Source organism: Tamandua tetradactyla, chromosome Y (assembly GCF_023851605.1).
Source record: "Tamandua tetradactyla isolate mTamTet1 chromosome Y, mTamTet1.pri, whole genome shotgun sequence".
NCBI classification, from domain to species: domain Eukaryota; kingdom Metazoa; phylum Chordata; class Mammalia; order Pilosa; family Myrmecophagidae; genus Tamandua; species Tamandua tetradactyla.
Genome location: NC_135354.1, coordinates 13,251,900 through 13,275,609, shown reverse-complemented (window position 1 = coordinate 13,275,609; position 23,710 = coordinate 13,251,900).

The window sequence follows — 23,710 nt, the reverse complement described above, 5'->3', positions numbered from 1 at the left end:
GGGGGGTGGTAGGGTTTCCCTCTTCTGCTTTTTTTTATGCTTTGGCACTTTAAGTAAAATATAACAAATAAAAAGCCTGTTTTTAACAATAAGTTTCACAAACCAATTTATAATTAAGGAAAAAAAGGAAAAAATCTACAGATACAGATAAAAATTTCTTGAATTCTGAATATATAGGATTTAACAAATGAAGATGAATGCTGAATCATTAAATTGATATATTTCTTTTAGTCTCTAGTACTTTAGAGCAGCTAGAAGTAAAACACCTAAAATGGTGAAATTGTAACCCATGTCAAAGTCTGAAATATGTTCTACAAGTAATTGTGGTGCTGTGCTTGAAATTTTATAGCCCTTTTGTATATATGTCATTGTTTACAAAAAGAGGAGGAAAAAAGTTGATTTTGACAATAAAAATATATTTAAGCATTCCTACCTCCTGTATTCTAGAGTGGCTAGAAGGAAAAATATGAGAGGTCATAGGGTATCCCATGACTAACTCTGGGACTATACTGTAACTATTTTTTGAGGAGTGCTTTGAAATATTGCTTTTTTATTTCTTTGCTTTGTATATATGTTATACTATACAATAAAAAAAGTAAAAAAAAAAGAATTCTGAATTTTATCAAATGACTCTACAGAATCAATAATTATGATCATGTGATTTTTCCCATTTGATTTGTTAATGTGTTGTATTTGATTGATGATTCCCTTGTATTGAACCACACTAGTGTGCTTGGAATAAATGCCACTTTTTTGTGGTGTATAATTCTTTCAAGGTGCTATTGAATTTGATTTGCATATTTTTGCATCCATCTTCCTAAGGGAGACTGGCCTGTCGTTCCCCTTATTGTAATGTCTTTATCAGATTTTGGTATTAAAGTGATGTTAACTTCATAGGATGAGTTAGGTAGTGACCCTTTCTCTTCAATTTTTAGAAAGAGTTTGAGCAGGAATGTTGTTAGTTCTTCATGGAATGTTTGTTAAAATTCCCCTGTTAAGTCATCTGACCCTGGGCCTTTATAGGAAGGTTTTTCATGATTGGCTGAATCTCTTGTGATTGGTTTGTAGAGATCTCCACATTCTTTTCTTGTCAGTAAAGGAAAAAGTCAGTTTCTAGGAAATTGTCCAATCCATCTAAGTTGTCTACTTGGTGTATAATTATTCATGGTACCCTCAAAAATTTTTATTTCTTCAGCATCCATGGTAATGACACCCCTCATTTCTGATTTTATTTATATCATTTCTTTTTCTCACTTTGTCAGTTTAGCTAGTCTTGTTGGTATTTTCAAAGAACCAAGTCTTGGTTTTATTGACTCTCTATATCATTTTTTAATCTTTATTTCACTTATGTTTGCTTTCATCTTTATTATTTATTTCCTTCTACTTGCTTTAGGATTACTGTGCTTTTCTTTCTCTAGTTTCTTCAGTCATTCAGTTAGGCCTTTGGATTTAGTTCTTTCTTTTTTACTGTAAGCATTCAGAGCAATAAAATTTCCTCTGCTGAGGGAATTTTACATCCCATCGACCTTAAATATGTTTTATCCTCATTTGCTTTTATCTCTACATATTTACTGATTTGTCATGCAATTTCTTCTTTGACTCATGGATGGTTTAAAAATGTGTTATATAACCTCATGTATTTGTGAATGTTCTGGTTATTTGGTGGTTATTACTTTCCAGCTTCATTCAATTAGTGTCAGAGAAAATGCTCTGAATAATTTCAGACTTTTAAAATTTGTTCAGAACTATCTTGTGCCCCAGCATATGATTTATCTTTCCATGAGCACTTGAAAATAATGTATGTCATGGTATTTTTTTTAGTGCAGTAATCTCTCTCTCTCTCTCTCTCTCTCTCTCTCTCTCTCTCTATCTATCTATCTATCTATCTATCTATCTATCTATCTACACATGCATATATATATATATATATGTTATGACTAATTTATTTATCACCTTGTTTAGTTACTCTATTTCATTGTTGATCCTCTGTCTGGCTGTTCTATTTATAGATCCTCTGTCTGGTTATTCTAACTATGGAGGAATGTGATATATTTATTTCTCCCATTATTATATTAGAACCATCAATTGCTCCCTTCAGTTTTGCCCACATTTCCATCATGTCCTTTGGAGTTCCTTGATTGGGTGTATAAACATTAATGGTTGCTATTTCTTCTTAGTGGATTATTCCTTTTGTTAATGTATGTTGTTCTTTCTTGTCTCTATGACAGCTTTGCATTTAAAGTCTATTTTTCTTGTGATGTTTGTAAAGCTACCCCTGTTTTCTTTTGTTTACAGCTTGCATGGAATATTTTTTTCCAACCTTTCACTTTCAACCTATTTCATCCTTGGGTTTAAGATGAGCCTTTTGTAATCAGCATATTGTTGGATCATGTTTTTAAATTCATTCTCCCAATGAATTTTGTATTGTTTTTTAACCTTTATTTCACTTATGTTTGCTTTCATCTCTATTATTTATTTTCTTCTACTTGTTTTAGGATTACTGTGCTTTTCTTTCTCTAGTTTCTTCAATCATTCAGTTAGGCCTTTGGATTTAGTTCTTCCTTTTTTACTGTAGGCATTCAGAGCAATAAAATTTTTGCTCTGAATAAAGATTAAATATCTGTCTATCTATCTATTTTGCTCTGAAATAAAGATTAAAAAACAATAAAAAATTCATTGGGAGAATGAATTTAAAAACATTACCTAACAATATGCTGATTACAAAAGGCTCATCTTAAACTCCCAATCTTTCAATTAGGGAGTTCAATCCATTAAAATTCAAAGTTGTTACTGCAAAGGAAGTTCTTGTTTCAACCTTCATATCCTTCCAGTTTTATTTGTCAGGTCTATTTTTGCCTCTCTTTTTTATCCTCATGGAACCCCTGGTTATATTCTTCAATTTTGGGCCCTCCTTCATATCTCTCTTTCCTTTTTTTTTTTTTTTTTCAGTTGATGGAAATCCCTTTAGTATTTCTTATAGGGCATGTCTCTTATTAATGAATTCTCCAAGAATTTGTTTGCTTTGAAAATTTTAAACTTTCCTTCACTTTTGAAGGGCAGATTGATGGACAAAGAATCCTTTTGGCTCACAGTTTTTCTCTTTCAGAATCTTAAATATGTTTTATCATTGTCTTTTTGTCTCCATAGTGCTCATAGGGTAGTCAGTATGTGGATTTCTTGGTATGTGATGAGATCTTTTTTTTTTTTCTTGCTGCTTTCAGGACGCTATTCTTCTCTTAGGAATTTGACAAATTTTTTATTACACATGTTTTTTGGGCGAGTTGATTTGGAGTTCATTGAATGTCTTTGATTGTTATATTTATATCCATTATAAGTGCTGTGACTTTTCCCCCAGTTTTCTCCTCAAATACTCTTTCTATGCCTTTACTCTTTTCTTTTGGGGCACTAATGTATCTTATATTTGCATTCTTCATGTTGTCAGTCATTTTCCCATGATATGATTCAAATTTTTCCATATTTTTCACCATTTGCTCTTTTATCCATTTTATTTCAGTTGCATTCTCCTCTGTTCACTTATCCCTTCTTCTACCTCTTCAAATATGTTGTTGTTTGTCTCTATTATATATTTTAAATGATCTAGAGTATTTTTCATGTCCATAGGGCCTGTCATTTTTCTATTTATTCATTCAGGTTCTTCTTTATGTCCTTTTAGCTTCTTATGATTCCCTTATGTCTTTAGAAGTTATACCATTGAAGTTATTGAAGAGATTTTTTTGTACTCATCTTTGATGAATTGTTCTAAATTCTATGTCTCCTCTAATTTTTAGTTTGTTCATTTGGCTTGGCCATTTTCTCTTACATTCTCATGTGCTCTGTGAATTTCTGTTGATTGCTAGGAATTTGTTTTTCTTTGAAAGATTATCTTGAAAGTTGATTTCTCTTGTTCCTCTAAGACTTCATAGTTGCTTTGTTTGTATTGAAGATCTCTTTGGTACTTGGATTGTCAGTAATTTACAGTCAGACTCTGGCTGAGTGTGAGGGAAATTTCTTTGGAAGTATGTTGAAGATCAAGAAGAGAAGAAATTTTCCAGAGTGTACTATCCCCAGCAGATGACATTCCTGGTTAACCTCATCCACTCAAGCTCACCTCTCCCAAACTCTGGCAGTCTTATGCGAGTGTCCAGACCAGGTGAAAATTTGGCCAATGAAGAAGGTCTCCATGTGTGCTGGGAAATGCCAACCTACAGCTAGGGGATGGGTACTGTGTACCTTTGTGAAGAATTTGCTTGTGGGCATGATGGGTTGGCGATTTCTAGGCTCCCAAATGTTCTTCAGTTGAGCTGTGGGTCTGAGATGTTTGCCTTCTATAGCCCAGAGCCAGCCCATGGCTGCTCTGATTTTCCCCATGTGGACCTCTGGGATGTGGAAGGAGATCTTGGCTCCACAGTGCAACTCTCTCCCTTGCCTCTGCCTTGCATTCATGTATTTCATGAGCATTTTGAACTTCCATATAGAAAAGATGTAGCCACCCAAACGAGGCACTGACAGTGGCTTTCCTCAGGATAAGGGGTAGGTACTTGGCACTAAAGCATGATCTTTGTGTGGATAAAGCAAGCCTGTTGGCTCCCATGTTCCCATGTGGGGGCTCCCAGCTTTGGTACAGAGAGATGTCTACTAGCTGGCTGAGGAGATGGGTGTGTGGGGAGTATGCCACTTCTCCTACAGCTGCTCTGGCCCTCAAATAGAAGTCATCCCCAGGCATAGGCATGATTGAATAAACTCATGCTATCCTCACAGTTATATTTTCTTCCCCTTTTTATCCAGATCCTCCCTAAATCATGTACAAGTTCCTGCCTATCCATTTGTACTGTGGAACTACTGTCCAGGTCATTTTCTGACTTTTCTCTAGTCATTCCAATGTAGAGAGCTGGCTATGTTTACACTCTTCCATCATCTTCTTGAAAATTATTGCCTCTATTTTTTTTGTATGCTACATGGCACATTTCATTCTTTTTCTATGTGAGTTTCCTGTTTATGCAGCACCATTTGTTTAAATTTTTTGTTTATTTATTTGTTTTCATTGGTTTCTTTGATTTGGAAAGTACATGGGCCAGGAAGAAAACCTAATGTCGCACATGACAGGTGAGAATTCTACCCTGAATTACCCCTGCACCCCTCTTTCCTTACTTTTTGAAGGACAGTTTTTTCTAGATAAAATATTCTTGATTGGCAGTTATTCTCTTTCAGTACCTTAACTATATCATACTGCTACCTTCTTGCCCCCATGGTTTCTAATGAGAAATCAGCCATTCATCTTAGTGAGGAGTTCTTGTATATGATGAATCACTTTTCTCTTACTGCTTTCATATCTCTATCTTTGGCACTTGATTTTCTGATTAGTATGAGTTTCAGAGCAAGACAATTAGCATTTATTCTGTTTGGAGTATGTCATGTTTCTTGGACATTATATTTACATCTGTCTTAACAGGAAGTTTTTGGCCATTATTTTCTGAAATATTCTTTCCCCTTTCTTTCTTTTCTTCTCCTTCTGAAACTCCCCTCATGCATATATTTGCTTCATGCTGTCACTCAAATCTCTGAGACACTGCTCAACATTTTCTGTTCATTTTTCTATCTGTTCTTCTGACTCAATGATATTGACAGTTCTGTCTTCTACTTCACTGATTCTTTCTTACATCTATTCAAATCTACTAATTTATTGTTTCTAGTGTGTTTTATTGCTGTTGTGCTTTCATCCACATACTTTCTAATTTTTGTACTTTTAATTCATTCTTTATGCTCACACAATGTTTTCTTAATTTCCTTCTCTCTTTATCCAATATTTTTCTTCATCTCTATTACTTTACAAGCCTTTGGTTAGTTGTTCCAATCCCTATGTCTTCTTTGAAGTTCTATTTTTTTTTCTTTTACTAAGTCATAGCTTTCTGCTTCTTAGTATAGCTCATAATTTTTTTTAATGTCTAGGCATGAATATCTTTATGAGTTAATTCTGAAAGTTCATTTCTTCCTCTTTCCTTGGGCTTTATTGTTTATTGGTTTTCTGTGAAGGCTTTTCTTTCATACTTGATTCAACTAATTCTAGACATTTAGGGTAGCCTATTTTAAACTTTTCAGATTTTTCAGCTTTTATTCATTTAATTCTTGGCATGGATATGCAGTGCAATTTTTAAGATTGTGCTTTTTATTCAATTGTTTCATTTCCAGCAGAGAGCCTCCTTTCTTTCCTTTTTTCCTTCCCTAGGAATTTGATCTCTCTCTCTCTCTCTTTCTCTCTTTCTGTGTGTGTGTGTGTGTGTGTGTGTGCACAGATATTGCTTCCCAGCTCCTATGATTTGTAAAATTTGCCCCCATAATCTTGCCCTACTTTTCTTACACTTTTCAGTTCTAGTACCCATCATATGTTACAGTATTTTGGGAAGCACTCTCTCACCTCTCTTCTTTGTGTCTCTTCAGCCTCTGGTTTCTTCCCTAACATTGTATGATATAAAAGTATTCTGCCCTGGAGCCATAAGGGGTCAATACAGAAAAGTCTATTTTGCCTTTAGAGTCCAATTGACTGAAACAAGATTAAGAGCACCACAGTTCTTACCACCCTTTCTATCACAATCTCTCTTTTTTGCCACATGTGTCCTTTTGCATGCAGAACTCCTCCATGGCTTGTGATTCACATTGGACATCTGTGGACTTAGGTATCTGTTCTTGGATATGCATGGAATTCCAACTACTTGTTGTGAGTTTCTATACAGTTTCAGTATGTAGTAGGATAGAATTGGCTGTGTTGCCTCTGTTTAATCCCCAAGCTGCACAGGTCTGAGTGGAGGGGAGGGGAATAGAAACTAACTGGCATCCAGGATGGAATAAACTTCTGTTTATTCAATTTAGTTTTATGATGTCCATTCCCAGTCTCTACCATCCTACTGGCTTCTGAGCAGGAGGGGATTTGTCCTTTTATTATTAAATCTCTGAGTATGCTTTTTTCTTATTACTTACAACATCATGCTGATGATGTCCCATTTTTATCTTTCCTTTTATGTTGTAATTCTCAATGTAAATGCCTGACTAATACAGGGAAATGATATAAGTAATAATAGATATGGAAGAATTTCTTCATTGTTCTTTTTTCTTAAAAACTTTTGCCTGAGGATTGTGGGCATGTGGTGAAGTAAGAAGTTCTAGGATTTGGTCTTTCCATCAAAACAACTATTAAACAGCAAGCAGCTGTTTGTAACTACTATTATGAAATTCTGGAAGTGAGTAGAACATGTACAGCATTCAGGTAAGAGTAAGATGAAGAGGCTTGTGAATTATGGTAAAGACCTGTAAGATACTGTTACTGGCACCTTTCCCTCAAGCTCAGGTACAACACTGGCTAGGCTCAATGGTGACTGAAATGGACACAAAAATCCTCTTCTCTAAGAATAGGGGTGGACATGGATGATTGTTGATTATGATTTTTGATTAGCAACTGGATCTCCATTTGCAACATAAAGGAGGACCCTATATCTCACATCTGATACAAAAACCATCTAAAATGGATTAAAGAAACTAACCATAAGAGCTATAGCTATCAAAATACTAGAAAAATGTAGAAAGAATATTCAGAACCTTGTGTCAAGCAGTGGTTTCTTAAGCTTTACAACTGGAGCACATGCAACAAAAGAAAATATTGATAAATGGGACAATTCAAAATTAAATACTTTTGGCTTTCCAATGACTTTATCAAGAAGGTTATATTGACAGAATACAAAATGGGAGCAAACATTTGAAAACCATAAATACAAAAAAAGTTTAATATCTAGAATATATAAAGAAATCCCTTAACAACAAAAAGACAAAAGAACATGATTAAAACATTGCCAAAGGACTTTAATAGATATTTTGCCAAAGAAGATCTACAAATAGCCAGTAAGCATGCAAGGTCTTAATGTCATGGGTAATCAAAGAAATGTCAATCAAAACCACAAGTCTATACCATTTCACACCCTTAGAATGGCTGCTGTTGAAAAAACAAAAAGAAATCAACAAGTGTTGGAGAAGATGCAGAAAAATATGAACTCTCATTCATTGCTGGTGACAATGTAAAATGATGCAACCACTGAAGACAGTTTGGCATTTCCTCATGAAGATTAGTGCAGAATATCATTCTCACAACTAGATGTATTCCTCAAAGGACAGAAAGCAAGGACTCAAATATTTATTTGCACACATATGTTTGCAGTGACATTATTTACTTTTGACAAAAGAAGGAAGCAAACCTTGTTGTTTCAAATAAGCAATATACAAAAAGGCCAGTATTGTCTGTTCTTGCTAATTTGAAATAATTAGGATAAGAAAACTTATTAGAGTCATAATTTAGAGTATTAGCCTACCAGAGGACAGGGTAGGGACAGGGAATGGGAAGTTAAGACTTCAATTGCATAGAGTTCCTATTTGCAATGATGGGAAGGTTTTGATAATAAATGATGGTGATTGTAGCATAATATTGTATATGCAAATAACAACACTGATGCATATAGATCTGAACATGATTCAAAGGAGAAATATTAGTTTGTATATATAATAATAGAATGAAAATTTTAAAAATTTGTGGAACTACACTACACAGACAGTGAACCCTAAATTAAACCATAGACAATAATTAATAGAACATTTATCAAAATGTGCACTCATTATTTATAGCAAATGTTCCAAATCAATGCAATAGTGAAATAATAGAACAGTACATGAGAAGCCTGTATTTTATGCATGATAATTCTATAAACCTACAACTTCTCTAGTAAAGGAAAAAAAAAGGAAGGACAATAACATATAGATGAACCATTGAGACTTATTTTTCAGTGAAATAAACCAGATGTAAGAATAGAGATGTCATATGATCTTGCTTAGCTGAAATACCTAGGATAAATCAATTAATAGAGAGATGTAGTAAATTACAGGTTATTGCCAACACAGGAAAGGGGAAGGAGAAGGGCACATAATTGCTTAATGGATCTACAGCTTATATTTGATGCAATGAAAAATTTGGGTAATGGATTGCAATACTGTGAATATAATTAATACCACTGAATTATACATTGGAAAGTAGTTGTATATATGTAATGATTATAAGAGGTGTAGTAAAAAAATAAAGCAAACTTAACCCTTTCTAAATGCCATAGATCTGTACCCTTGTCTGTACCTATTTTTCTTTTCTCAATGCTTTCAAAGCTCTTGCCTTCCTTTTCTCTTGTCACCCTTTACCTCTTATACCACTACAACCTCACCTGTCCCTATTCTCTCAAAGAGGAATATACACCAAAGTGTTAACTGTAATGTGCAATTTTTAATTAATAACTTTTAGTAGAAAAGTAAGCAAGAATATGTGGACATTTTAAAATATTCACAGCTTAGTTTCCAATAACAGTGACAGATTATGTCACAGATACAAATTTCAATGTTGAAAATTCTCCAAATTATACTGAGTGGAAAAAATTAATTGTGAAGAATACCTATGATATAGTGCCATCTTGTAGGGGTGAAAAAAGACAAAGTCATATGCTGTGGATGGAAAATATACTCTAGTGAGTCATCTGGAACACTGACAAGTATAATAAACATAGAAATAAAAATTTATATTGTTTCCAGGAATGAAGCAAAAAAAAGGAATAGATTTGTAGGTTTGATTTGTAAAGTTTTATTTTTGTAGTTGGTGGTAGATGTTTGGTTCTATTATTATCTTGACTTTTTTAACAGCTTTACTAGGGTATAACTTATATGCCATAAAAGTTGCTAATTTTGACTGTATAATTCAATGACATTTAGAACATTTATTTTTGCAACCATTGCCACAATTTAATTTAAGAACATTTTGTTACCTTCAAAGAAATCTTATCCCTGTTCCACTCATTCCCCTGTCTCACCCTTATTTCCAGGGATCTAATTCTACCTGTAGATTTTCTTTTTCAGTGTATTTCACCTAAATATAATAAAACATATGGTCCCTTATGTATTGTTCTTTCACAAAGCAAAATAATTTAAAGATTTATCCATATTCTAGCATATTGCAGAACTATATATTTCTTTTCATAGTTGAATGATATTCCACATTACTAGTACAATATGCCTTATTATCCATTAACCAAAAGATGAAAATTTTGGTTATTTTTACCTTTTAGTAAATGTGAAAAAATGCTGTTATAATTAATTCTGTGCAAATCTTTGTGTATGGTCATGATTTTATTTGTTTGACAGATTCCTAAGTGTGGACTTTCTGAATAATATTGTAAATTTTTGTTAAACTGATTAAGAAATTTCCAAGCACCTTTCCATTTTACATTCCTGCCAGCCACATGTGAGTGTTCAGTTTCTACATAATCTTCACCAACACTTATCATTTCTTTTATTTTGTTTAACTATTCTTTTGGATGTGAATGGTATTCTGTTGCAGTTTGTGTTTCCCTTATGATTAATGATGTTGAAGAGTATTACATATGCTTTTTAGCTATTTTGATTCTTTGGAGATATGTCTATTCAAATAATTTGCCCATTTTGAATTGGTGATTTGTCTTATTTTTTTAAAAATGTAAGAGTTGTTAATATATTCAGGGCGAAATACCTATATTTTTTATTTCCCAAAATATTTTTCAGTACAAATTTTATTGGCCTGAGGATATTCCAGGTACATTGAAGTTTGATAGCCTTAAAAGCCCTCCTTACTGGAACATTACTGATAAACAATTCTCATAATCATAGATTTTTTTGGTTGGCATATTCATTTCCTTTGTATGACCATTTCACTGAAGTATAATATAGGTTATTTTCCCCAAGAAGAAGGGCTAACTTTAGCCATTATTTACCTTGAATTTTAAGTTAAAATATTTTCTGTAATTATTTTCACCCCCAGAATCTATAGCACACAGAGTGGAAGAAATCCACAGTGAGAACCTCACCAGGGATATTAGTCTTAATACATGCACAAGTTTGGCTCTTCATTACCAAAGAGCCCTTTGCAGCATATGACTTTTTTAGCAGAACTCAATGAAGTTCAGAAATGGCTGGCTCTAGAAAAGTTCATTTCTGAGGGACTTTAGTGCCATCCTAATGTCAGTTCTACCCATCACACTTTACCCTCTGAACCTGTTCTCTTTTTGTTCTCCAGTGCAAAACTCCATAGTGAGTTCTCTAGATCTTCCTCATGTGTGAGCAAAAGAGCATTAAAAATGCCCTTGGTAGCACCATGGAAATCATTACTCATGAGGTATCCTTGGTTTCCAACAAAGATGCTTGTTTCAGTGACAGTTGAAAGGTTATTTAATGCCAGAAATTATCACTTGAAGAAATAGTATGATTTTTCCACTAAGCCAAAAATATTCCTATGCTTTCAATTAATATTGTTGATTGTCCATCTTTGTACCAAATATCAGGAAGAAATATTTGTTAAATTCTTCAATATTTGACACTTACATTCCATCATATATATTCCTTTGGATATTTCTAGAGTTAGAAATGAAATAACAAGAAAATGAGTTTTCATATGTTCAGAATCTGCTCACTTACTACATCCAGTCTGCTTCATAGATTATAGAATAAATAAGATTTTTTTTGAAGGATGGGAGTGGGGGGAGGAAAAGCAAGCCTTGAATAAAAACAAATTTCCAAAGTTGATCACTTTGTCTTCTAGATAAAGAATCATAGCCAGTCGATCACATGAGGGATTAATATTGGTCGAGTTACTAAGGCTGTCCCATATACACTATTATGGTATAATTAAAGCTGTTGATGATTTTTCTTATGCTGGGGAATGTTGCACTGTGGCATCTTTTTGGCTAAATTCTAACCAAGAAAACTCACCAGAGATGATAATTTATTACTGCTGGCATGTGGCCTCATTTCCTTCTATACTTATTTACATTACTGTCTACTTTATTGGTGCTACTTCTGTTAATGTAAATGAATCTGATTAATTCTTTGGGTTAAGGATTTGCGATATTAATTGATCCTTACATCAGAAATCAGAGTTCCAGTTTGTTATTTTCTAGCATATTTGTGAAGCAAAAGAAAGTCATCATGTTTTCAGGATTTGTTTCCTCATGGTTTGACTTTTTAAATTGTGTTTTTGATTTCTGAGAGTTCCTTCATTGAAGAAAAATATCCTTCTCCTGTATTATACATCTTCTGAATGAAAATTAGATGCAGACAAAAACATCATCAGTACTGATTCAACATAATTATCTAGGACTCATCCATCACAATCCATGTGCAATTTTCATTTGTTCTACTAGTTGAACTTGCAGGGTTGCAATATTGAAGTTGGAATTTTTCTGAAGGTTATATATGAAGCTCCTCAAAATTACATTTCAAGAAAATTTCAAAGCATAATAATTACTTTTGGCTTAGTAGAAAAGTTGGATGAAATTTAATGTTGTAACTTCTGGCATTTAAAAATCTTTCTGATTGTCACCAATCATTGAACAGTAATTTTTAACATTACCATATAAAAGCTGATGCATTAATTACAGCAAGCAATATAAAAAAAATCAAATGTGACTCTGACATAATAAAATCATCCATCATTCAATTAACTGTTACTAAATGTCTAATCTGTGCTAGGCATATAGTCTATTTGAGATTAAATAATCATAAAAGAAATACCTAAGAATTATTCAGAATGGTATAAAGACAGGATAAAGCCTCCAGGACAAAGTAGCTGACAATTGGCAGAACTAAACCATCTTATCTCTCACATTTGTCAGTTTCCCCACAGTCTTCTCCAGTCTCCACTGCTATTACAAAGCCTCCATAGCCTAACTCTGGATGAACCAAACTGCCAGTTAAGAAACACTTTCTAGGGCTATAAGAAAGATCTCAACACTGACAAGTGAAAGGCTTCTCTGTGAAGTATTTTAACCATTGCTCTGAACAAATATTGTTTATAGCATAGAAGTATTGAGCATAATAATCCAATGTTAGGAGTCATTGAGTAAGTCCCACTTTAAAAGATTATTTTTCTTACTTGTGTTAAGTCAACATACAGGATCATCCTTAACCTTTTGTACTAGTCAGTACTCTTTAGATAAATAGAACCAATAGGAGAGATCTGCAAATAGGAGATTTATTTGAGAATAGAAGGGTCCAAATTCCATAGGACAGGCTGTGAATAGTGACAACAATGTGAGGCCAACTGTTTATAGAAGTGAAAAAAATCTCTTTTCCATTAAAATCTTTCAGCTGATTGGATTATATCAGCATGGGATATGTACCTTAATTGATTGTATATGTAATCAGCCATAAATGCAATCAAGTGGCTGATAATTTAAATACACCAGCCTTCTGATTTATCAATCAGTCATGAGATATCCTCACAGCAATAGTCAAGCAAGTGCTTGCTGATAACAACTGGGCATAATCATCAGAATCTGATTATGTTACCTAATGGCTTGCACCCTATTTTGGAGAGATGTAGCATATTCTTCACGGTACACAGGACAGTTGACTCTTGTTAAGTGAAATGTATGGCTGTTATTGTGTTCCCCACAGTCTTCTGTTATAATGTTATAACTTACAATCCACCCCTTGTCAACTTGGCAGCTATATACATCATCCTGAAACACACTTAATTTCCAAATAGAACACAATAACAGCCATACATTTCACTTAACAAGACTCAACTGTCCTGTGTACCGTGAAGAATATGCTACATCTCTCCGAAATAGGGTGCAAGCCATTAGGTAACACTCAGTCTTAAATTTCATAACTTATGACTAAATACTATAAAATGAACAATAACTTATGTCATATGATAAGAGGAAAACAAGATCTCATTTATGTACAAATGCCAATGTACTCGTAAGAAAATAGGGAGGAAATATTCACAGAATCACAGTCATCATTTCTGTATCTGGTCACAAGATCATAGTTCATATTTGCCACTACCTTCTTCTACTACCTGTTCCATGTTCCCTTTATCCTCAGCAAACAATTCAGCTGTCAATTGTTCTTTGCCATATGGGGTGACTCAAACCTTCATTCTTGAAGTTTCTTGGCCATTGGTCATCCTGCCTGAATTGGGCTTTTGCATTTTCCCCTTGACCTTAATCACACAGCATGGTAGTACAAAGAAGCACCTTATGGGATCTCCTGTATTCCAGGAAATCTCTACTTAAATTCCATTGCATAGTTGCAGTCCTATATCCCCTTGATAGCCAGTATCAGTTACCCCAGACAGAACATTAATCCCCATCATGCCAGTTGACTCAGTGGCATGAGAAGCCCAAAGTGGTCACTTGTGTGTCTTAATTTTGAGTTCAATGGTATCATTTCTCCTGGTAGGAGTACACCTCCTTTTGGAACTTAGACATGTAGACCAACAGAGCTCAAGGTTGCAGAGACAGGAAGCCAAAATTTACCTTGTGGATCACTAGGGTGATAATGAGTGTTGCTTTCCCATTTCCACCCCTTTATTTCTGAACCTGTGAATACTAGCTATGGGAGAAAATGCACCATAGAATGGACGTTGACTTAGAGCATACATAGTCTCCTGGAGAACACTGTCCCAGCCCTGCAAGGTATTGGCATCATAATTGGGTCTTCAAAAAGCCATTCCAACATTCTATTAACACAGCTACCTCTGATTGATGGGGAACAAGGTAAAGTCAGAGAATTTTATAAGCTTGTGCCCATTCCTGCACTTCATTTGCTGTAAAGTGGGTTCTATGATCAGCAGCAATGCATGGAATACCATGACACTGGATATAACATTCTGTAAGTCCAAAATGGTAGTTGTGAACTTTGCAAGCATTTCATGCAAGGAATGCAAACCCATTTCTGGAGCTGCATGAATCTTCCAGTTAGAATAAATCATTGCCCCTTCCATGTTGGAAGTGGTCTAATGTGATCAGCCACAGGTAGTGGGGAATGGTACCATACTGAGGACTGAGTGCGGGTCTCTGTTGCTGGCCTATGAACACTCAGCAGTGACTGTAGCCAAGTTAGCCTTTGTGAGTGGAAGTCCATGTTGCTGAGTCCTTGCATAACCCCCATTCCTACAATCATGTCACATAGTTCATGAGCCTATTAAGCAATGGCAGAAGTAGCTGTAGAAAGAAGATGACTTTTTTCCACAGAAGAGGTCATCTTATCCACTTGATTATTAAAATCTTCCTCTGCTGAGGCCACCCTCTTGTGAACACTTGCATGAGCCACAAATATCTTTATGTTCTTTTTGCATTCAGAAAGTCTACTAATTTACTCTTCCTCAGGTGTCATTGTCACCAATTTTCCAATCATGCTCATTCCAAGTTCCTGACCATCCAGCCAAACCATTAGCAAAATAGTCCATGAGTCAATATACAAATGCACCTCTGGTCAGTTCTCCTTCCAAGTAAAATTAACAACAAGATGCACTTCTTGAAGTGAATCTGCCCATTGGGAGGATTTCCTCTCATTGCTGTCCTTTAAGAATATTCCAGAAAAGGGTTGTCGTACTTCAGCTTCTCCACTTCCTGGTGATCTTTGCATAGCATGGCCTGAATTTTCTCTTCCCCAGTCAATGGAATACATAATTATGAACTCCCCAAGAGGCCATAGCTTTGGTTTTGGAAACAGAAGGTAATGAGGCAGGAGTGGGACAGTGGGCATTTGGGTCACTTCCTTATGTAACTTACTAGTGCCTTCAAGACCTGTTTGAGCCCTATTGCTAACCATTTCAATTTTATGTTGAGGTACTACTATGCATGCCCAACTTTATGGTTTGATGGGTCAGACAACACCAGATCATCATAGGCAACTGACATTTCATGATTACTTTGTGGCCCATGGCTAGATGTTCAGCCTCTATTAAGGCCCAGTAATAGGACCAGAAGCTGTTTGCTTCCAAGAAGAGTGTCTACTTTGATAGCTGTTGGAATGCAATATATTAAAAGCAGAATAGTTTTTAAAAGGGGAATTTAATAAGTTGCTATTTTTCAGTTCTAAGCTGAAATGTCCAAATTAAAGCAAGTCTATAAAAACATCCAAATTAAAGCACCAACAAGAGTATATTTTCACTCAGGGATGGCTGATGAAGTTCGGGGTTTCTTTCTCAACTAGATAGGCACATGACAAATATAACAGCATCTGCTAGCTCTCTTTCCAAGTTTCTTGTTTCTTCTCCCCTGGGGTTGGGGATATATTCCTTCCTCATCTCCAAAAGTCTCTGGCAACATGGGCCCTCTACTTCATGGCTCTTTAAAAAATGTTTCCTTCTTTTAAATAATTCCAGCAAGCTAACCAAGACCCACCTGGAATGGGTGGAGTCACATCTCCTGCTCTTCAAAATTTAATACTCACAATTGGGTAAGTCATATTTTCATTGAGATAACATAATCACATTTCCAATTTATAGTACTGAATAGGGATTAAAAGAAATGGCTGCCTTCATGAGATGGATTAGGATTAAAACAGCTTTTCTTGGGTACATAAATCTTTTCAAAAGAGCCCATTCCACCCTCTGGACCCTAAAAGAGATAAGTTTTCCCATATACAAAATACATTCATTCCATCACCATATGAGAAAGCCTTAAACCATTTCAGCAACAATACAAAGGCACTGCGGATCAGAAATTTTAGTTTGCTGAAGCTTCCAGAATGCAACACAAAAGAGATGGATTTGTTTAAATAAAGTGGGATTTATTTAGTTATAAACTTATAGTTCTTCAGAGAAAATGCAGCTAACTTCCATCTGAGGGTCTCTCTTAACATGGGAAGGCACCAGGAGATCTCTGAGGGTCTTCTTTCCTGGCTTCTGGGTTGCATAGCTTTCCCCAGAGTAATTTCTTTCTACATCTCCAAAGGCCCAGGATGAGTTGCAAGTGCTGAGGTGAGGTACACTGAGCTGCTTGAGGTGTATTGCATTAGCTGTCTCATTTAAGCATCCAGCCAATTAAACTAAACATCTCTCATTGTGGGAGGCACCCCCCCCAAGCCAACCACAATTACAGCCAGTGACTGATGAGCTTCATATACCAATGGCTCATGTCTGCAGCAATCGAAATAGGCACCATCACCTGGCCAAGTTAGCACCTAAATCTAACTACCACAATTAGTTACAGGCAAAAACTATCATAAGGCAGGATTATCCTATAGCTCTGGACCTGTTAAACTCAGAAGAAATTATTTGCTGCCAAAACACAAAGAAGGAACAGTTATGAGGTACATATACCCATTTATACAGGGAGGAATTGGAATAACACAGGGAATCAAGCAGTTTGGAAAACCTGCAGGCAAACTCCATTAGATTTCAAGGTCTCAGAGTCATTTATCCTCAGGGCTTTAGAATGCAGCAATCCCACCCTTTCCAAGGGCCTACTCAGTGGCCCACCTCTCTCTGAATGCAACCTTGGGGGACATTGGGGAGACCACCTTTTTCTTGGCTGTACCCTCTCCAAGCAATGGGGCCATACCCAGACCCTGCCATCTCCAAGATGCATACTCCATGTAAGCAGAAAGCCAAGCTCTCCCCAATCCCCACGAAATATACGTCATCCTCACCAAGGCTTGAGGTGGCACTGCTTTTCTGCCGCTCATCCTAAGCTTTCTGGGGCAAACTCAGCCTCTCTACATATTTGGGTTGGTCTGCAATCCTGACCTGAGGCTTCTTCATTTCAGACCCTAGACTCTAAAGACATTTTACATTCAAATTTTCCCTTTTCTGAGACCCTCACTTGAGACTGAAAGCAGTCCTGCTTATATAGGTCCCACAGAACTCTTGTTTTCTTTCTGCATAGTAAGCAAGGATCTTGCCCATTCGACATAAGGAGTTTCCACAAATCCTTCTAACTTTCTCTAAAATGGCTGACTTTTACCACATTTGGTCAAATCCTCATATAGAGCACCATTCTCTGTGGTCTACCCTACCGAAAGCCCAAAATTTTCTAGAAATTGGCATTTTCTGGAACATCAATTTCATGTTTCTTTGTACCTAAGAGTTCAATTCTCAGCTTATCTCTTCCTGTTGTTATAAGCTGCAAGGAGAAACCAGCCTGTACTTTTCACATTTAATTTGGAAATCGCATTTGCTAAATATACAAGTTCAGAACTTTTAAAAATCTGCCTTCAAACCATAGCCACTACTTTACTTTGCCAGATTATCTGCCATTTTAAAGCAAGGATTGCCTTCTTTCCAGTTCGTAATAACACACACCTCATTTCTGTCTAGTGCCTCACCAGAGACCTCCCTAGAGTCGATGTTTCTACCGATAGTTTATTCAAAGCATTTCAGGCCTTCTCTATCAAGCTTCTCAGAACTCTTCCAGAATATTCCCCCTTATCCATTAAAAAATCCATTCCATTGTGTTTGGTATTTGCAAACCACAGTACCCCACTTCTCTGGTACTAAAATCTGTTCTAATTTGTTAGCTGCTGGAATGCAATATACCAGAAACAAAATGGCTGTTTAAAAAGGAGAATCTGATAAGTTGCTTGTTTATGGTTCTGAGGCTGTGGAAATGTCTGAATTAAATAGAAGCTTATAAAAGTGTCCAAATTAAGGTACAAGAAAGAAGTTACCTTCACTCAATGAAGGCTGATGAAGTTCATGGTTTCTCTCTTAACTGGAAAGATTGATAATGTCTGCTAGCTTTCTTTCCAAGCTACTTGTTTCATGAACCTCACCCAGGGACATAGTCCTTCTTCATCTCCAAAGGTTTCTAGTGGTATGAGCTTTCTGTTTCATGGCTCTTTAAAAAAATACTTGCTTCTTTTAAAAGCTTCACTCATAAATTCATGCATTCATAAAGGTATAAAAATTTAAGCTTTCTTGAAGGAAGAAAATCAGAATATCTGCAGTGCTATAAATCACATCCAGGCTTACTCAATCATTGAAGAAGCAGTGAAAGAATCTCTTTTCTTCCTTAAATACCTCCAACTGATTGGATTTATTTCATTTTGGAAACATACCATAGTTGACCATAGTTATGTTCAACCATAGATGCAATAAACTTACTGGTGATTTAATACAGCAGCCTTCTGGTTTATCAACTAGCCATGAAATGTTCTTGCAGCAGTGGTCAGGCCAGTGTTTGCCTGACTAGATAATTGGGTATAATCACTCAGCCTAATTGACACCAGGACAATCACAATACTGTCATCATTATGATTTATTAACCTACTCAGATTCATTCTCTTATTATATTATTTATCCATCATTGCATAACACACTACACTGGAACTTAATGACATGAAACAATATATGTTTATACCTTACTGAGTCTGTGGATCAAGAGCATAGACTTGGATGCTCTTGGATGCTCTAGGCTTATGACTTAGGATGAAAGGGTAAGATGGTAAATAAAAATATATTTACTTTGCATATATATATACAAATATACTCATAATAAAAAAGGAAGAAATATTAATAAGAAACACACTGTCCATTTCTATGAATGGTCATATGTTCATAGTTGATATTTGTAACTACTTTCTTTCACTTTCAATTCCATAATACTTTTACCCTCATCAAGCATTTCCACTTTCCACTGTTTTTTGACTGTTGAGGTGACTGAAATCTTCATTATTGACATTTATTGACCCAATAAATCCCTAGATTGGGTTGTTGCACAAATAGTGAATTCCATGTATATGTGCCCAGTTTTGTACTTCATTTTCTATTAAATGGGTTTCTTGATCAGAAACAGTGTAGAATACAATGATGTGGATTAGGCATTCCATTACATTATGGATGGTAATTTTGGCTGAAGCATTACATATAAGGGAAAGCAAACCCTTACCTGGAGTATGCATCTATTCTATTTTTTTTTTAAAAATGCTTCTCCCACCAGGATGGAAGTGGTCCAATGTAATTAACCTGTGACCAGTAGGAGGCAGAAACTTTTTCTCAAAAAAGTAGTTATCCATACAGGACAGCTACAGATAACTAGCTATCTGTAGTTTTTTTTTGCTCCAAAAATAATAATGAGCTCTGTTGTGATTCTCCTATCAAGGTGTGCCAGAGCAACAGAAATACTGTCTTCTGGCTAAAAGAGTTCTAATGATGTTCTAAGTGTCCTATACAACATCATTTGATTTGCTGGATCATATGGCCCAAGAGAAAAAGCAACTTGCATGGAAGTACAAAATTGTTGCAATACTCATCTTATTTAGTCCCCACTCAAAACTAGCAGCTTTTTGGATCACTCCATAAATGGGTCAAAGTAGCATACCCTAATGAGGAATATGTCATCTCTAAAATCTTAAATGATCAACTAGGCCCAGTGCCTCTTTTTTGCTTATAGAAGTAGCCATGTGAAACAGTTTATCTCTCACCTTAGAAATGATATTTTGACATGCCTCCACATGACTGGACACCTTGAACTTTTAATGAGGTGGAAGGTCTTTGTATTTTTGCTGATTTCATCTCCTACTTGACCCACAAAAGTCCTACTAATAAGTCTAGAGTAGTTGTTATTTATTGCTCAGTTGGTCCAATCAGCATGACATCATCAATATAATGGGCCTGTGTGCTAAATCAGCATGACATCAGCACTACAATGGACCAGTGTGATGTCTTCCAGGGGAGATAGATGATCAAGTCCCCTGCAGGCTAGATTTTCAACATAAGGCTGTAGACTTGATAAAATACCATGACAGAACAGTGAAGGTGTATTTCTGGACCTTCCAGCTGAAGACAAACTGTTTCTTATGATCTTTACTAACAGAAGTTGAGAAAGAATACTTGCCAGGTCAATAGCTACATGTTAGGTATGAGGGGATGTGTTGAATTGCTCAAGCAAATATATCATATTTGAAAGAATGACTCCAATTGGAGTCACTACATTGTTGAATTTATAACAATCCCCTCTGATCCATAAAGATTTATCTTTTTTGTGACAAAATATGAGTGCTAAATGAAAATATGGTGGGACTCACCACTCCTCTGTCTATCCTGTGAGTTCTAGATGGTGTATTAATCTCTGTAATCCCTCCAGAAATGTGATATTGCTTTTGATTTACTATTTTGCTAACTTAAACAGCTCTAGTGTCTTCCTTTTGCTTTTACTAACACAATAGCCCTTTTACCACAATTCAGGGAACCAAAGGGCATATTGTGCTCATTGTTATATGTATTCCAATTATGAATTCCAGAATTGGGAGCATAACAACAGAATGGATCCAGTGACTCCATGGCCCATTGTGAGGTGAATCTGACATAAGATTCCTTTGATTGCCTGACATCTATAAGCTTCTACCCTGACTGGTGTACACAAATGATGTTTTCATTCTTCTGGTATTAATGTCATTTTTGAGCCATCATCTAATAATCCCATAAATGTCACATGATTTCCTTGTCTCCAATTCACAGTTACCTTAGTAATAGGCCAAAGGTCTTTCTGGAAAGGATAGAAGAAAGGTTAGGTATATATTTTGTTAGTGTAACAAATTCCTTTCCTAAAGTAACCCAGCCTTCCTACAGTGAAGGTCTATCGACCTTTGAACTGTCTGAAGTCTTAGAATAGATTAAGGGTTCATGATCTATTTTTGTAATTCAAATTAGACTTTTGTTCATTTGACCTAGAACTCATCTGCTTAATCAGATTAAGAAATAATTTAGTGGATTGCCCAACTATTTTATATCTAGTTTCCCCGTTATAGCCTGTGTCATAAATCAGTGTTAGTCAGGATATTCTAATATCTGCCTTGGGTTTGCTGTCCATTATAGTAGCCATACCCCACCCTTTCTTTGGGGATTAAATGTTGCCAACTGATTTCTCTCACCCAGAATATGATCATCCACATTGTGTTTAAGGATCTTGGTAGGAAATAGAAAGCCTCCCTCCTAGGAACAAGGGGGAAGGGAACTCAGTTAGGTATCAATCACAGATTTGATTAATGAATTTGGACAGCTGAGTATCAGCTGTAAGCACACATATACTTACTATGCAACCAAGAAAGAAACTGTGAGTTCTCTTTCAGCCCTATTCCCACTAAGGAGGAACCAGGTTGACAGAAAATCAAAGGCTTCTTCTTTATTGAATGAGCTCATTTTGCTAAAATATAGATCTGCCTCATGAAAAGGGGCAGATAGAGATTAATAGCAACTCCAACTCTGGGTTGACAAATCTGGGTTGCTGAGGTTCATCTCTGAGAGCAGTTAAATTTTCAAAAGCAGTACATTAAAAATGTTCAACCATTTTATCCTTACACAGGTTATTTTTTAAATATAATTTTATTGAGATCTGTTCATGCACCATACAATCTATCCAAAATGTAAAATCAATTGTTCACAGTTTCATAATATAGTTGGGCACTCATCACCATGATAATTTTAGAACATTTGCATTACCTCAGATAAAGAAATAAAAAAAGCCAAACATCCTAAATCCCCTACCAGTCTCTCTTATTGATCACTAGTATTGCATGCTACCTAATTTTCAGTCATAATCCAGACAGAAAGAGAAGTAGAATTGATTGAGTGTCATGGTAGCCACTTCAGAAGTACGGAATTCCCTGAAAGACAGATATTCCCTGAAGGACAGATATTCCCCAAGAATGGAGTAACAGGCACCAGTGCATGTTTTGGTGGTGATTTACAGAATTATATCCCAGGGGTGGGATTTCAGCAACAATATCGACCAACAAAAAATTAGCATCCAGAATTGCTCTCAACCATGTACAACAATGGGCAGAAAGGGGATAGTGGGAATCACTGTAACTTTTCTGATATGGAGTCAGGAGGCTGAAGAGAATCTCCTAGAAGATGGAGATGGGCACAGCCCAGAGGCAGGAGGTGACTATTATTTGGAGAATTCAAGTTTTCCAGGAGATGAGAATTTAGAAACAGTTTCAAACCATTTTCCTCTTAGGCTCTGACTCAACAACCATGCCCCAGGAGGGGAGGGATCAGCTGAGAATTAAGGCACAGTACCACCTTTAACCTGTGGGGGACAACAGGATGAAAAGTGTCATCTCAGTTGGACAGTGAAAGCAGAGAAACAGGTGGCTTCACAGGAAAGATCGGTACTCTGCTGGGTTTCATTCTCAGGGAATATTGATACTATCTCCACCCCGTTCATGAGCCCTGGAAAAATGGTTTTCCTGAGAAAAAGTGACTGATGGCACCTGAATCCCAGAATAAGCCCTCCAGGCAAATGTCAGTAGAGATAATGAGAGACATATAGAGGCAGATAAAAAAGTAACATTCCCTGAAGAGCAATGAACATTTCCTGAAGAGGAATAGAGAAAGGAAGTTTTTCCTGGGGATAAAACAGCTGCAGATATAGGGCAATCTCTGCTGCATATATAGGGCAATCTCAAAAATCCTAGAATATAAACAGGGCAAGAGTTAGATTAAAAAGTGCTGAAAAAATCTGTGCAGTTAAGCACAAAGTATGATAGAGTTCTAGAATAAGTTGAACTAAGTGTCAAAGTAGAGTTAAGACACAGTGCCAATAAATAACAACAAAAACCCTTCTGTTTTAGTGTCTTGTGTTTTAGAATAGCTACAAGGAAATACCTGAAGTTGGTGAACTATAATCCATTAGGCCTTATCTATGATAATGATATATAACTATATTGCAAAGTAAAAAAGTCAGTAGGTCATGTTTCATGGATTTACTTCTGGATATTTTGCTTTTTGTTCCATAGATATATATATCAAAACTTTATCACCTTAGTTAACTTACCCCTACAATAAATTTTAAAATTATGTAGAGTGCACTACTAGTGATCAATAAGAGAAGCAGGTAAGGGGTTTAGGATGTTTGGCTTTTTAAATTTC